Source organism: Ixodes scapularis, unplaced genomic scaffold (genome assembly GCF_016920785.2).
Source record: "Ixodes scapularis isolate PalLabHiFi unplaced genomic scaffold, ASM1692078v2 PGA_scaffold0__279_contigs__length_252992795, whole genome shotgun sequence".
Classification (NCBI taxonomy): domain Eukaryota; kingdom Metazoa; phylum Arthropoda; class Arachnida; order Ixodida; family Ixodidae; genus Ixodes; species Ixodes scapularis.
Window position 1 is genome coordinate 220,174,215 of NW_024609835.1, and position 14,292 is coordinate 220,188,506.

Genomic DNA, 14,292 nt, shown 5'->3' on the forward strand with positions numbered 1-14,292 from the left:
CGACAAGGTCGCGGGCGGCCTCTTATCTAGAGTGCGTCGCTATCTCGAAGGTTCGTCGAAAGCGGTTCGAGCGTCGCGTGATCGGGCGAGAATGAACACGCACTTTCTAGAAAACAAAAGCAGGAATAAATGATAGAAGTTACATGCGGTACATGAATAAACGAGAACTTTCTGGAGGTCCGTGACCGAGCGTTGCTTTCTCAGCCCTGGGCGCGGCATTAGGGCGCGGCAATATGTTCAGCATAACTTTGGCACTTCTTTTGTAGATGAGAACAAGATACCGACTGTATCAAGAGAAAGTCAAGCATGAGTCTAGTTTAGCGTCTGGCCTTTTAGGGGCCTGCATTCTCAGGTGAAAAGAAACAAAGTTTTGCCCAAAAAGCTGTGCTAGCTGGAGGGGTGGGGGAATATCGATCTAGATTAATACGATTACTTGTTAATTTTGCGGTTATATTTTATAGAGTAAAAAATTGTTATACCATGGTCTCCAGTGAGGTTCCTATGTTACAGTTTATTATGCCAGTGCTTAGAAGCAATAAAACGATAGCATGCGTATTTCTTATTTTATAAAATAGAAACGTACACATTGCGTATATTTTAGCACCATTTTCATGTCTGATAATATACATCAAATTTACTTTTAGCAGACTTCATATTCTAGCGGCGCAGTACGTCCTCGCGTGGACAACTTCTGGCAACTAAGGTGTGCGTATTAAATGCAAACATTTTTATGCCCTTTGTAACTGAAAGATATACTCTAGGTATCCTTTCTAAAATGTTTCATTAAAGCGGAAAAAGTTTACCCTCTTAGAGTATAAGTATATATGCTGGATCATATTTTTATGTAAGTGCCAATACTAATTTTACTTGTATATTTAAATGTTTCGATTGTGCGGTAGTTGTAGTTCTTCGATAGTCTTGTATCTTCTCAGTTTCGCATTCCTGGTTTGGACAGCCATAATAAGCCGCAATAATCGAGAGTAAATCAAATGTGGGCCTACACTGAGTGTCATACTATATTTTTAGCACCAGAAAGATCGAAGTCGTGAACTGCTTTATTATTCATATTTTACTTGTTCACTTTTACGTCATTTACTTCAGACCAACCACATGTAGAAGTAAAAAGTTTGCTTTTTTAGTAGCATGTTCTTGTCACGTTCACCCGTAGAGTCAGTTCAAATGACGTTCAAAATAGTATTTCTGAGGTATTTTAAAACACTTTAAAATTTTTTATCAAATATGCTAGCTTAGTCACCTATAACACCATTGTTAGGTCTATTTTAGAGTATACATCCGTTGTTTGGGATACTCATTAACACACACTGCCTTTATTGACACGATGGTATGTGAAAGCATCATGCCTGAGCATGACGAAAACACGCTCCACGCAAGCCAAGAAAACATTAAATACCCAAAGCCTATAGCTCGCAATGCATAAGCACCCAGAGCATATAGAAGGCATACTTACTCGTAAGAATTATTGCTGAGACATAAATATTAACAATTATTGCTGCAAGAAATATTCACCAATGGGCTTTAATGAAATCCAACTTGGGACCACACGCTTAGAAAACCTATGTTCCTTTAGAAAGGGAGAAACTTTCTTCCCTGAAGCAGGGGAGCAACTAGTTCCTCCGTCGCCTGTCATTATGACGGCCCTGAATCGAGTAAATCGAGCTCAATAAGGCTTAACGAGGACGCTACGTCTCTTGCACGGGACGAGAGGAGCAGCAAATAAAAGCGTAACACGAGCTTTCCGCGAACTCTGTTTTTTTTTCCGAAGTATGTACAGAAACTTGCATTTCGAAAGCAGTTACTCAGTCCTCTCGTCGACAGCACTGCGATGTTAAACGGCGAGAACCGATACCCAGTTATTTCGCGCACTTTGCGTGTTCCTCCAGTCACAATTCCTTCGGCAACCGCCATCACGGAAAATGGCAAACTCCATTCACGAAACCAAAAGCCGCTCTCGAATTAACAAACTCGAAGCCGCTGTTTATCGCGTAGCGCGAAAGACGGTTAAATCGCTTGCCACCAGATGGCAGGGTCAAGCAGAGTAATTGCAAGTCGCTAGGCTAGGTGGCGCTAGGTTCTGCCCAATTCATGTTCTACAAACATTTTTGTTTTGTTTCCTCAGGCTACCATTGCGCTTGGGGATCTTCGGGAACTTCTACTATACAGCTATTACGCATGCTACAAGCATCAGGTGATCATACATTGAGCCCATACACATATATGTCACAAACAAACATCAATACAACGGCACACTAATCCGAACACTACACTAGTGCTCTGCGTTTCCGTCTTTTATACTGGTCGTTTTGAACGTACGGAATTTTTCGGTGACTGAATAAGCGATAAAAAATATTCTCACCATGTTGATTTTTTTACAGTAATCATCATCATCATCATCATCATCATTTATTTTCCTTGAGGGCCCCAGGGGGCATTATACAAGGGAGTGAACACAATAAAAACATCAACAAAAATAGTTAATAAAAACACGCTGTAGCCTATACTTGTATTTCAGAAAGAAAGAGGTTAACGGCTGCAGCAAACTTGTTAGAGTCAGTCATGTTTACAATGAGGTCAGGTAATGAGTTCCAATCGTCAATAGCAGATGGTAAAGTCGACATTTTATAAGAGACATATGACGAAGTAATTGAGCGCAGTTTACATGAGTGGTCAAAACGAGGGAAAATACCGTAGGGAGGTGATAGTAGAGAATCTTTTAGATGATTGTTGTGGTAAAAGAATTTGTGAAGAAGAGTGAGACGTGACACCCTTCGAAGTAAAGAAAGTAATTCAAGGTTAGCTGATTTGCGTAATCCTGATATGCTAGTGTATGGGGAGTAGTCAGAGTAAATAAAACGAAAACCTCTGTTTTGGACGGATTCAAGGTTGTTAGTTAGATATGATTGCCATGGCGACCATATGGATGAAGCAAATTCAAGTTTAGATCTGACCAAGGTCGTATAAGCTAGTAGTTTTACTGAAGGTGTAGCTAGTCTGAGGTTACGTCGAAGAAATCCGAGAGTACGGTTAGCATCGGCAGACTTGTCATACCTCTGACAGTATTTTGAATGGCTCAGGAGATAAATCTCTTATTAAAAAGCAAACGCTCGATCACGCCGTAATTATTTGAAAGCCAATAAATCAAGCCGCTCCAATGCGGTTCGAAGCTATGAGTTTGTTTCCCCGCACGCCCCGTAGTAGCCTGTATTTCTATTGTAGTGTTCGTTTTTCTATTTGTGCTGTTCGCGCAACGCTACAATTGCCGTCTTGAATTGATCTCTCTAGAGCGGATATTCACTCAGCTGAAAGTGATGCTTCACGGGCTGAGAAATCAATTTCGATCAACTTGAATGCAGTCAAAGCCGCGACTTCCGGCAGGTGTTGCGCGTGCGGAGCTACGCCGTGGCGAGCTCGAAAACTTCTATCCCTCATCGGAGCGCGCCACTTGGAGGGCACTTTCTCCAGGAACCGTAGCATGTTTAAACAGCAAAATAAAGGGTAGCTTTTTTTTCTTTTCAATTTTACCTACTATTGTTTTTTAATGCTAAAATTCCACACAGTAAATATATACATGTACTTTCCGTCACGATTTCGTACTGTTGTCCTTTCCCTAGAGCGCAATCGCTCTCGGGGACGAGACAACCGACAGTCACATTGGCCACTGTACACGATAGGAGCTTCTACTGTTCAGACCAGCGTTCCAACATGACTATCCGCACGTCGATCGATTGCACCTGATCCATCAAGTGGTATTAAAGTTTTTAATGTAAAGCGGAATGTCAACCTGTGACACCCTGCCCCTAGAGCCACTCGATATGGCAGCGTAGCTGCCAGAGTAGCGCCACACTTTTCCCTGTGCCGCCTCTCAAGGCGATTGGTCACACGCGGTACCATAGCAACGGGCCGAGCTGGCACCGTGCCCATCGCAACCAAGTGACTACTCGTCACGTGACCTCGCAAGAGACGTGATGTCACCGGTAAGATGGCAGCGCCTAGAGCTGGTGGATGCGAGTTTGTTCGGTGCGCGGTAGTCGTAATGTGCCGCTGCTTGCCGACGATTTCGGACATCTTCGTGCTCTCTGACGCAGGTATAGCGTGAAGATCCGAAAGAACGAGACCTTATACCTTTTTGTGCAAGATCGCTCTGGACATTAGCACGTGTGCGACAGCATCAGTCATATCACGGTAGCGGTGCTCTCATTCCCAGATGTGTTCGAGGATCGATAAGACTTTTAGCATGCAAGTTTCGCATACTCTGGGCTTTGTTTCAAAGTTGGAGTGTCTGAGAATTGATGCGAAATGTATCCGTCGCATGTTAGGTCTTGGAGAAGTTGTTTCAGCCCCAGGTAACCGCATATTCACCAAAACGTTTAGCGAGGAAGCTCCTGCAATCTTTACGTTTTGTACTGATCACCGAAATTAGGATGTAGCTTTTAGAATAAAATTTTTGCATTTTTCTAGCTTCCTTTTAAAGTTTGAATTTCTGAGAGTCGAAACGAAAGATATATGTCGCGTGTAGGGCCTAGGGGAAGTTGTTTCAGCCCTGGGTTACCGAATAATCACATTTGCTTTTACCAAGGAAGCGCCTGCGATCTTTAACCTTTTGTACTAGTCTACAATTTTACGAATCGGCAGTTCGGAAGATTTTGATATGCCATGCTTTTGTTGCAATAGCTTACATTTGATCACAGTGTTTTTTTTTTTTGTTTGCTTTCTCAAATGACAAGCTAGCGTTTGCTCAAATGACGTATATGAAATGTCCTGCTATATAACAATGCATCAACACATACTATTAAAATTAGATGCTCAGATGTATGTTCGTTTTTGTAATTAACAAGTTAAATACATAATTATTTCTTACGACTGTAATATTTATTTTCTGTAGCTGGGTCCGTTTTGTGCTCATTAATGTCCATGTGTTATGATGTTATCATCATGTATGTATGGTTCTAAATGTCCTCTTTGCAATGCCCACGTAGGCAAAAATGACGTCAGCCGACCTGAGCTCACGCATTGGACACGAAAACGCCGCTCGTCAACAATAAATTCGTCGACGAATATTTGAATTTGCGTTCGTGGTCAATAAGTGCCCTGACGGAACTTATCCACACTTGCGAATGCCAAGTTCTATGGTGTGCTTAAAAAGCACGGTGGAAGCCTGGGGTCATCGCACGGGCGCTCTAGCATGTCACGACCGCGTGATTTTACAGTTCGCTTTTGAGTTGAGGATTACAGCTAAGGCAGAAGAAGTTAAAAATCATTTCATGGCCCTTTTAACACGGATATGTGTGGTACACCAGATAAACATATTGAGTTTTTGCATGCCGGCAAACTTCTGGACGACCACTTGGCCTTTCGGCAAGAACACCTTATATTCGGCGTCCTTCGCTTTTGATGGTGCTAACAATTTTCTGGAGACCACCATGCTGTCCTTCTTTATTTAACCCCGTTGACTGTTTATCGCCCAAACGAGTGTGAGACCGTCGTCGACGTCGCTCCTCGCCAGTCGGTGAGATACTCCCGAATAAAGAAGCGTACCTCCCCACGTTGACTCCCGACATCACGTGGTGAATTATAATGTAGCGGGAATAGCACAGGATGGCTAATAACTTCACAACTTAAAACAGCGTAAAGAGAACAATAAACGCTCTCCCTTAAAAATTATCTCAGTTACCTACAGGCGTTATGCGCAGTCCGAGATCTAATTATGCAAGGCCTGACACACTCATACGGAAGAAAGAGAAGCCTTGGAAAGATCTAACTCATCAATGCATGCTCGTGACACGGTCCAGTCCTCACTACGTTTAAACTCATCCAGATAATTTTGAGAGACCCAGAGAAAACAAAAGCGTGTCGTGTTTTCAGCGCATCAGACACAATTCAAAGGTCCCCGTTTTTAGGGTGACCATATTTTTCAATACAGAAACCTGGAGACGGGGCTGGTGGTAGGGGGGGGGGGGGGAGGGGGGGGGGGAGTAGCTAAAATTAAGTTGTGCTATTGATTCGTTTGACGCTACCAACGAATATTGTTCCGGATTCGGACAAGTGACTGTCGTTATTGTTTCATTGTTGCCATACTAACATGCCAAATTGAGTAATACTAGGTCTCGAACACGTTACTAAAAAAAAATTAAAGATGGCTACACTTCTCTGTAATGCAGAATCAGAGCGCAGCTCTTGAGGAGGGAAGGAGGGTACGGAAGGAAGCATATAACACTCCTCCCCCTCCTCCATCTTTCCTCCTCCTCTCCTGCTCCCCTCCCATTTATCGGGAAATGTTCGCCAAATTTCCCGCTAAATAGAAGGAAATTTATCAATATTTTCCCACTAAATTTAGAGGAACAATTTCCCCGCTAAATTTAGGGGAAATTTTAACCACATTTTTTTATCTTATATTATTTAGGGGAAAATATTCCTGCTCAATTTAGCAGAAGCATTTCCCGCCAGGCACAGCGGGAAAATTTTACCTTCGTCGCGTAACACGTGACGTCACTCGTGACGTCAAGTGTAACGTCACTGTGGGAAACGTCCCATAAAGCAAGGCGCGGTTAGGCCGACGGTGACGTCGCCGGTAATGGCGCCGTCGCTCGACCCGGAGACGGACGCCTAAGAGCTCCGGTCTAAAACGTAATCGATTAAAATTACAATTATTTTGCTCAAGAAGTATTCAATTAAATTTTGATTACCTCAGAAGAAAAGTAATTGGCCATTACTCGAAAACGCAACCGACACTTTTCTCGTTGCTACAGATTTTCAAAAGGACAAACTTTTCTGCCGTTTTGAAAAGGTCATAGTGTACTCTGTGTTATTGATCTAGGATAACCAAATTATACAATACATATATTCTTAATTCACGAATTTCGGTAAGCAATCTTCTTGCCGCAGATTTGTTTCGATGATTCATTGGTTGACAACATTCAGAAAGAAAGGAAGGAAATAGCAATGGTTAAAATAAAGTTAATTACGTTTAAAAATAATTATATCACGCTTACGACAACTACCTAATAAAGGTAATCAACTACATGTAACTCGATTACTTGTAATGTGTACCGTTCGAGTCTGGCTACAAGAAAAGTCTGGCAGATTTTCTTCCAGATGCTTTGGCAGATTTTACGACGGAAATCGCTCAAAATTGTGAGGTATGATAGGTAACATTTTCAGAGTACGTTCCTTTCATATATTTGCATTTCTAGAGAAAAAAAAAATATTTTTTAGGTTTAGTGTCATTTGCTTTTACCATTATGTTAAAACAACTTAGACTGGGCGCAAAAAAAACAACAAACTGAAACAACCAAAAGCCGAAGAGACAAGGGACGAAGTCAGTCAGATGACGTCTCAAACTCAATAAGTTTATTTAGTAAACCTCAGGGTTGCTTGATAAACAGCATACCCGTTAAGAGACGTGGAAAGCTGGTGGTAGCACTTTTAATATCGGTTGTCAACTGAATGGCAGTTTCCATTTGGAAATATGGCGGCAGTCTCCAGTATTTAGTCTCCATAGGTTGATATCAGTCATTCATTTTGGTTCAACCTTTGAGCGGCGTTCATATAGACTGTGGCATCGAATCTACTGAATACATAACTCTGTGCGCTATATCACGCACTAGACGAATTCCTCATTTGAAGATGGTACCATACCAGTTGCATATCATTTTTTTTCAGAAATTCCTTGTCTCGCCGTACCGTTGAGCTGTAACATAACGCCGACGCCCTATGCGCATGCTTGCATACAATTTTTTTTTCTTTTGGCGATTATACATCTTTTATCGTCATTGTAATGAATTGTTATTTCCTAGTGTGTATCGGTTCTTGTTTCTTTTTTTTTCACTATTACACCAAGCTGTTGCATTCCCACTTCCGAAATTACCTAAAATGAGAGCGAAGTACGTGCAAAGAAATCATGAAACTTCTTCACGCAGAGTTTTCCTGTAATATAAATGAATTTCAATGCAAAAGAAAGAGGAGGCACACATTAAACCTCGGCTCGAATGGACCAATTGACGAACGATAGGCGCTGAGAACATTCGCTCGTGTAGTCGTTACCACAGGGTGATAATCTTAAAAGGAGTTAACTCCGCCCATTATAGATTTCTGGACGCATTAATACCTCAGGTCATCAAGTAATTAATTGGTTTTGTTCCTAATTTTACAATCCTCAACCTATTGAAAATTCGGCAAACCGCTCGACTTGAAAAAGTTTAATATTACTTTCTGATCTTTGAACTGAGTTAATTACTTTCTGGACACACAGGGGTATCAGTGTGGAATACACCAACTTTAGAATTGATTGAGGTTGCTAAGCAATAAATAATTAGTTCTACCAATGTTGAACATGCATAAAAAAGGGACCCAACTCATCCACTTTTTCCGTTTTTTTTTTTTTTCGGTATTACATTAAGGCTGCAGCTTTTACGGTCCTTCGTGTTTCACTTTACATCTCATAGACACCTTGGTTTAAGGCATTTAACGTCGTTAATAATTACAATTTTCTTCTCCACAAATTTTAAGCACCTTAATACTAGCGCCATGAAATGTTGGATTCAGGATGTTTATAGATAATTATCGTTCTTTTCTGGTCGCATTTAAAAAAGAAACAATTTGCAGTTTCACGTTTCACAAACTTTATTGCGACATTTAGGAGTAAATCAATTAACATGTATAAAATAAAAGATTTTTCAAAAACAAAAGTGAAAAAACGGCCCCTGCGAATGAACACGTTCAATCGACTCCCATATCACATCAAACAATAAACTCGTTACTCTTTCTGCTTCATGGGGAACAGTAAAAAACACGCAGCTTAACGATGTGGTCTTGAACTCTGATTGGGATCCCCTAGTAATTGATGCAAGGCTGGATGCGTATTGCCCTCATCTTTAATTGTTCGCGTTAATGGCCAGACGCATTCCCGTTTGTCGTTTTCAGGATAATCACTAATCCGCTTTGAACAGAGAAAGAGTTATTTACTGTAAAAGCGTATTACGTTATTACTCGGCCCTCTGACTTGAGCTGCTAAGCTTGGTGCGTTCTCCTTGCTGCAAAGTAACTTTACATGCTGCAAATAAAGAACAAAGATAAGAAAAAAAAAGAAGAAAAAAAAGCGACGTCTCTTGCGTACATTCAAACTGCTGGAATACAGAAGAAGAAAAAAAGAACTCTCGGAGTTCCGCTTAAGCTGTCCTACGAAATACGCATGGGTCAAGGCAGGGCATTAGCATTGTAAATAATGTGTTTCGTAAGACCAGGATGAGAGCCACCGAGCCTGAAGGTAAGCTTCTACCGGGCTTCCTGAATAATTGCGTTGCACGGCCCAGCCACGGGAGTGCCTGGAGTCGGCAGCGATTCGCGTCGTACTTACGTGATGCCGGCTGAATTCCAGATACTAGAAATACCACTCCGGCGTCCGACCTGAAGAATTATCTTTCGATAATTGAATACAAACAGGCGAGGGGATACTAAGTTTCCGGAAAAGCGGACATAGAAGGAGTTTGCGTCGTTTCGTTTTATTGGAATATTTACGCATCACGCACTCGGCCGCGTGAGCGTAAGGCCGCACACGCGCACATGAATGCACACTGTCCGTGCGACGAGCGAGGTATGAACCTTAGGATTATTTTGAATAAAGGAGCTCTTTCGACCGGCAGGTGGCGGTAGCTCCCGCCACCTGCCGGTCGAAGCAAACAAATAGCCTTTTAGGAAAGTTTTTCGCTAGTTTTGTCTTTATTAAAAAAAAATAAAACCGACATCTCATCGTAGTGTTTCTTTTTTTTTTGCATAAAATATATATATATATATACTTCAAAATATTATAAATATTTTGATGCATGTATTGTTTCGCCAAACACAGCATAAGTTTACAGCGTTGATTTCGGTTCTGGCAACCATCTTTATAGATTTGTTGTTTTCTTCACGTATTTGCAACGCACGTTTTCCGCGCTTTAGTTACCAGCTGATTTTCACTGTTTGTCTTCTCTGCCGTTTTCCCAACCGACCCGCCGACTCACCCGCCGACTGACTGACAACTGATTTGCGGACGGATTGGCGAAGATAAGGGACGCAATGTCGACTGTGACGCGACGCCGACATCGAAGAGAGCGCGTGTTCGCCCAGTACGCTGTTGTGATGAGGGGACGGCAGCGTGTGTTCCGTGACCGCTTGAACCCTTTGGAGGGGTTCGACGAGGACGAACTGCAGGAGCGCTTTCGATTGGGTCGCGCGGGCATTGTGTTCCTCGCCGACCCTCTGCGCCCGGACTTGGAGCAGCCGACGCCTCGCAGCCGCGTCCTCTCTGCAGAGCAGCAGGTCATTGTCGCCCTGTAGTTCTACGCCACGGAGAACTTCCTCATCACCGCAGGGGACTACATCCCCGTGCATGGGTCCATATCACAAGAGCGAATGACATTTTAGCGAACGGCGACATTTGAGCGAATGGTCGTTTTAGCGAATAACGGGGGCGCGCGTTAACCCATCCGTCGCGCTGCGCTTTACGCCGCTTCGCGGCGACAGTCTGCGGCAACTCATTACAAAAATATGAACTCATTTGGCCCACCCAAAAACGCCGCTTCGCGGCGTCCGACTATTCGCTAAAGTGTCGTTCGATGAAACGTGGGCGTTCGCTAAAACGTCATTCGATCAAGTGAGTGCCTCCCCCCGTGCATGTCTCCACTGCTTCGCGGACTGTGAGGCGGGAGACTGGCCTTGTCACGTCGTGCCCGAGACTTCATAGGGTAAGTGGTTTGGAGCATCTCCCGGCGCGTCCCCATACTAAGCGCATGAGCATGACAGTTTTCCAAGAAGAAGGCCTGGGTCTAGATTGCTCGATGAGCAATCACCATTATTGCAGAAACCGTTTGTATAGAAATTTTGGTGCGTGAATACCCGAGTTCGTTTAAAGTGGTCTTCTCAGCACACATATTCTGCAATTTATTTACGGCGCACCACCTGTGCAATGACCCTTCAGTTTTTGTTTCTTAAGCTGTAGACTTGCTAGCATGAATATCTGCCAGCGTATCAATTCCCCCGTTTACTGGTACCTCCCTAAAGGAACATTAGTAGTGTTGCTTCAGCACTCGATATTTGTTTTTTTTTTGGTTATGAGCGTGACATGCAGACCAGTGGACTGAGCAGTAAAATTACACGAACCAACTGGAATGTACAAAATGACTCCCTTAGTACCTATTATTGGTGCAGGTGCAAATGCAACGAAACTACAAATAAAGTAGGGGTGCACATATTTATAAACAGCCTGGTTTCTACACTTTGCACTATGCACTTGGTGCTACTGAGCTAGTCTTGCGGCTACTGAGTACTGTCATTGTGCGGACAAGGTTTTTATTGCCCGCTATTGATGAAGATGAATGATTGGTGTGTTATTTCTAAGCATGTGATCACAACGACAATACCATCGCTTTTATTGTCATAGTGCTACAGACTGACTCAAATTCATCTACAATGCAGGTGGCCAGGTGAAGCTGAGGGTCATGCCTTGCAACGGGCCTTCTTTGAGGTCGGTGGGCTTCCTTCGGTCGCGGGTGCTGTTGATGCCTGGAAGCACCCACGACTCTAGGATATTCACAGAGGGCTCGGTGTCAGGCAAGTTGGCCGGTGGCGTTTACGATGGTCTACTGCTTGGAGATAGCGGCTGCACCTGGCAAGCTATGGCTGATGACGCCCTTCTTCTTTCCATCATCAGCAGCGGAGGTCGCCTACAATGCGTCACATAGCACAACGAGGAGCATCGTGGAACGGTAAAGCCAGGCTATGCGTCCTTGTTCGACGCTTCAGGGTTTCGGCACCTTGAGGCACCTAAAGTTTTTCATATGGTTGTGCCTGCACTTTACATTTGTTACCATTTTTATGTTCTTGCATAGAAGGCTACGGCTGCTCAGAAGCAAGGAAAGGAAGGCGTATCTCTACTCCGCCTTATTTATACTGCTGGCTATAACCTACTGCCATACGCTGTATTGTTTATTCTAAGGTTCAACCATTTGTTAGCTAACTCTATATGTCACATTAATTATTCTATTTCGTTCGCTCTTTTCTGTTTGTACTCCAGAATAGAAGTTTTTTTAAACATATCCTTCCTGTTGGTGCTGTATGACTGGGTTTATTAACCTACAAGTTTTTACTAGAAGTTCATACTTTTAAAAAAATAGCAGTTGTTAGAAATGCCTAAATGTAAAGCAATTCCTAGAAAAAAAAAAGCAATTCTTGCGATGGGAAAAATAAATTACACATTGGCTTATGCAGGTCTTGTTTTTGGACAGTTTGAGTACAGACATATTCAAACATATCCTCTTAAATACTTCTTATCTCAAACTGCATTTTGCTTGCACGTTTTTCCAAAGAACATTTTCATTATATCAGTGATGCGATTGCTGCGCCATTTGCCCCAAACTGATTACCCTGCTCTCTTCTGCTACATTTAAACAAAATGTGAGGAATTTGCTCCAACATACTGCCAAAACTTAATGTCACTTTAATAATACTGAAATAATAGCTCGGGCCTCGCTGCCCGGCCGGACCGTTATGATACGCTTACGCAAGTGTTCAGGTTTTCAAAACTTTTGATTATCGTCTCAAATACCATACTATTCGATCATATTTTGTATGAATGACAGACAGTATCTGAAAGTTTCGTAATAACTTTCATTTTAGTCGTCTGTTTATTCTGGAGGGTTAGCTGGTGTCGTTGAGTGCGCTTTTCACCGTGCTTTGGTGTGCTGCAGAGAAGCAAACACCACGGAGTAGGCATCGCGATTTTGCATGTCCTGCTTCGCCGCAGCGCACCTCCGTGTTAAGCGGAAAGCGCTCCTCTAAAGCGCGACGCAACACAATTCCTGAATACAACTTCAGCTCGTAAATATGATAGATTGTGAGATCCTAGCGGTTCCTTATTCGAATTCAAGATTTAGTAAGGGTACTTCGGTATTGCAAGAACATTTATATGTGCTCTTTTGTATGTTTATTTATTTATGCCAACTCATTTGTTTAGCTATCAATTTTCTATAGGTGTGAGTAGATTAGAACTAAATTGACAGGAGCAGTGAATGGAATCTCGGAAAAAACCTGAATGAGTTCGGCGGGATTTTTTTTAAGTTTCGTTCACGTGCCGTTTTTTCTATGAAGTTCTACAGATAAAATGTAATTTATGTTGATAATCAAATGACAAGTGCTTTGCTTTTTATCTGAATTATAAATTGCAGTTTTATTACAACCTCTAGAACTTGAAGGAAGCATCAGTGTATGTGATCAATGTTATTGTACTATTTCAGTGGCATTCAGTACCTAAAATAACCATTCAAAGCAGTTTGTGTTGTCCTTCATCACTCACCTTCTTGTCACCTTGTCATGGAGCTTCTCTATGCAACTAAACGCTATAGTTTTGTGTTTGAGGGACTCCTGCTGTGCAGTTGAGGCTAACAAAGGTTTGAATGTATGTGAGAAGGCAATGTAGACATTGACTTTTAGTTGGACAGGCCGAAAAATTAAGCTTGACATAATGCTTTCATTGGTATGAATAAAAATTAATGTGTGCTTATGCTACAGAAGTTCTTTTTGTTGCTCCAAAATTGACTTTTGAGTGCTCCAAGAGCTGTGCCAAAATGACTTGGACCAATCACATCACTGGTATCTTAACAAAATTTGCATATCATTACTGTGTTAAAATATTCCAGCAAAAATGTAAAATATTAGGCCTAATACCATGTTTTCAATGAGCTGGAGCGATGATAGACATCACATGCCGACCCCATTAGATGCTCTTGTTAAACCGCTTCGAAAGGATAACAGATCTTGCTCAATTTATACACTGCGCAGGACGATAGGCCAGCTCAAGCGTAGGTTCCACTGCCTCTATGCTGAGTTGAGGATGCAGCAGAGAGATGCTGTGACATCACTGTCGCCTGCTGTGTACTGCACAACCTGGCCGAGACATACCCTTGCAGCATGCCAAGGACTGTCCTCCCCGAAGAGGTTCCCGTCGAGCCCGTGGCAGCGGGTCGTGACGAAAGCAATAAGGCTTGGTACGCCATCATTAGCCAGTTCATCGGTTGAGCGTAAGTATACTAATATATTGCGCATGCTGCTTCGCATGGTCTTGAGTGCCAGTGCACTGTGCTGGCAAGGTACTCCCAATGATGTAAAGTCGTCAAACATACCTTTTAGAACTTATCCTCTGTGATACAATGTTGATATATAAAATTTTTAATACACTGTACATGCTTTAGTTATATTTCATCTCACCCGACGAAGGACTAGGGCCCATAGCAAATATACCAC